This window comes from Otolemur garnettii, unplaced genomic scaffold, assembly GCF_000181295.1.
Source record: "Otolemur garnettii isolate 467f Iridium unplaced genomic scaffold, OtoGar3 scaffold00013, whole genome shotgun sequence".
NCBI lineage: Eukaryota > Metazoa > Chordata > Mammalia > Primates > Galagidae > Otolemur > Otolemur garnettii.
In genome coordinates, this window is record NW_003852408.1 from 63,484 (window position 1) to 66,560 (window position 3,077).

The 3,077-nt window shown below is 47.3% G+C and overlaps 1 pseudogene; it reads right to left on the reverse strand.

Moving 5' to 3' along the window:
• Positions 1-3,031, reverse strand: part of LOC100954573 — a 12,015-nt pseudogene extending 8,984 nt beyond the window's left edge.
• Between the last annotated feature and the right edge of the window lie 46 nt (positions 3,032-3,077).

Here is a 3,077-nt window from a genome sequence, read left to right on the forward strand (position 1 = left end):
CTCTGAAATCACCCAAACTTCTGGTTCCTTTCAGTGCTTAGGGTCCTGTGACCACTTGTCTGTCCCTTCCAGGATGGGGCCACTAGAAATTCTCACGTCGACAGTTGCAGTCTGCTAGTTCCTGTGTCCTTCTACTAACAATCTGTAAGCCAAAATCCCCTGATGTAACAGATGACAATGTGATTTCTGTGCTTCTGCACAGCTGAAGGAAAGGCCTCAACAATGACGATGGTGGCTTCACAATGCATAGTCTGAGGGGAGGCACACCACCATGTGACAGTCCAATTGCCATTCCCTCCGTCTCAGTGACTGCTGCAAACCTAACTACACTACTGTAGACTGCTTAACAATTTGTCTCATGAGAGGCCATGAGGACAAGAAGTGAAATCTGTTAAACAAGTAGGAAAATAAGCACTTGTACTGAAGTTATGCGTGTGTGTGTGTGTGTGTGTGTATACATATATACACAATGATTGCCAACCAAACACAAATTTTCAGAAAGGAAATACTGTATTATAGTTGTAAGTCATACGTGGCTTCTACAATGACAGGAGCTGCTCAAATGTGACTTGCATTCGTCTTCTGTTATCAGTACATATTGAGTGTCACAATTTGAACACACTTTTTTTCTTTTACCATTCTTGAAATGTATACACATTGTTTGTGCGTGTGTGTGTGGTGAGGACTGATGACAGAAATCCTACCCCTATGGGAGGCCAAAGCAAGAGAATAACTGGAGATCAAGGTTTGAGACCAGCCTGGGCAATACTATCAGACCCTATCTCTACAAAAAAGTTTAGAAATTAGCTAGAATGCTGGCAAGCTTGCAGTCCCAGCTACTCAGGAGGTGGAAGGGGTGGAACCTCTGACCCCAGGAATTCAATGCTCCCGTGACATCTGATGGTTCCATTACCCTCCAGCCTGGGTGACAGAGCAATACCCTGTTGCTAAAAATGTTTTCAAATAAATAACATTTTATAATGTGCTCTGACCAGAGCACTGGTTGAATAAAGGTGCCAATACAGATCTGAGATAGCAGCTTCCTGCTGGCACAGTTGATGCCCCCAAGGAAGACCATGTAGGGCATGATCGGCCTGGGGTAGTCCATCACAAAGTCCCCTCTGAACAGCCACACGGACCCATGGCTAACGATACCCACCAATGACACACCTGTATCTGAAAAAGCTCAGAAGCCAGACTAGGATAAGGAGAATAATAAACATGGCAAACGTACCTCAGGGCCAGAGGGTAGAGTGTGTTCTTGACCCTTTACAGGAATGGCATGTGGTCTGAATTCCTTGATAGTACCTGAGGAATATATGAGGAGGGGTCTGGACATTGTATGCCTTCAAAGTCCAACTCACAGGGAAGGCTGTGTACAAAGTACACAGTGGGAATGGACAGGGACTTGGCCAGCACTGACCAGCAAGGGAAAGCTGGATCCTCTAAAACCACATCAAAGGATGTGGCATTCAGGTGTCCCAGCAGGGTCTTGTCATACATTAGCATGCTACAAGACCTATAACACATGACAAACCAATCTTTCAATACCACCATGCTTTGAAAAAATGTCTTCAGAAAATGTTGTCTTTCAAATATAATTTGAACGTAGTCCACAATGATTTGATCGATGATTTTCCTCCTGGGTATAAGGAACAGCCTACATTTTCTGGGTGAAAAAGTCCTCCCCTTTGATGTGAATATTCACCTCTGCTGTGAGGACCACAGCCTGGTGGCCCTGGGCATGGAGTTCCTGTACAGCCTGCCACATGCTGAGCCAGTGGCTGCTGTCCATGGGCAGCACCAGCACCTTCCCGGCCTCGGCCCAGGGCCCAGTGCTCAGCAGCAGCAGCAGCTGCAGCAGCAGCTGCAGCAGCCCCAGCAGCCCCATTCCAAGGCCCTGGAGTCCTGTGGCCATCTCCCCAGTGGCCAAGAGCAAATACCTCTCCACTGCAGGCTGTGCCTCTGATATTCATTGTCTTCATCTTATTTTCTTATCAGTGAGCGATGTAGCAATACGGCATGTGATTGGCAGACAGAGTCCCCCGCTAATGTTAATCATTGCAGGGTAAATCTTTCACTACTGGCCCAGATCCAACACTTCCATCTTTTAAAAACTCAGTGACCCTGCTGCTCTCTCGGGAACATTCCAATTCACTCTCTCATTTCTCATCCAATTCCCTAAAGAAAGCTCTGGACACACATTTCATGTCACCACCTCTTACTTCTCTAATCACCCACCTTCCACCTGCCTGTGACTGTGCTCTGAAAAGTCACCAATGGCCTGGTCCCCAACCATAACCTCTCTGCTGGATGTGACCCATGTGGTAACCCTTAAAACTCATCCCCACATGCTTCAGTGTACAGAGCTCAGCCAGGACAACACAGAACACTCCTCAGTCAGCGTCACTACAGGACTAGGTAACGTTTGTCCCTTTTCCATCCCAGGATATCTCTTATAGCAACCAGGGAGGACACTATTCAAAGTGGTCGTCAAATATGGGAAGAGACTGAGGGACACTGACCACAACTTGTGATGATGAGATACCATTCCATGGTCTGTTGAGAATCCTGCATTCCCCTTGGAATATGAATCACTGTTACCTGAGGCACACTTGGGCAGGACAGGCCTGAGCAATGAACACTGTGAGAGCAGAGAGCCTGCTGATCCCCTAGTCTGCTCCCCACCAAACAAGAGGTATCTGGAGCCTGGCCCCAAATCTGGTCTCATCTGTATTTCTCCTCTGAGTAATGGAAGCTTCAACCCTCTGATACTCTGTGTAGGGACACAGGTGCACACTAATCCAGGCCTTTATTACATCCTGAGCTTACTCAGGCCTTTCCCCAAGGTCATCTCCACTCTCAACTCTTGATAAAGACAGATTCTCTCAGAACAGCAGGGCCACATAATTTATGGGCCCTTTTTTCACATTTCAAGATGAAGAAACCAAATGAGGGCCCCTTGGAGGGTGGGATCCTATGAAATCAGAGGGATCAATCAGAGGCCATCTCGGCTCCCCAAGGCACTTCTACTTGTTCTTGGCAAGGTTACTGATAACTCCTTCTCTGCTGGCCCT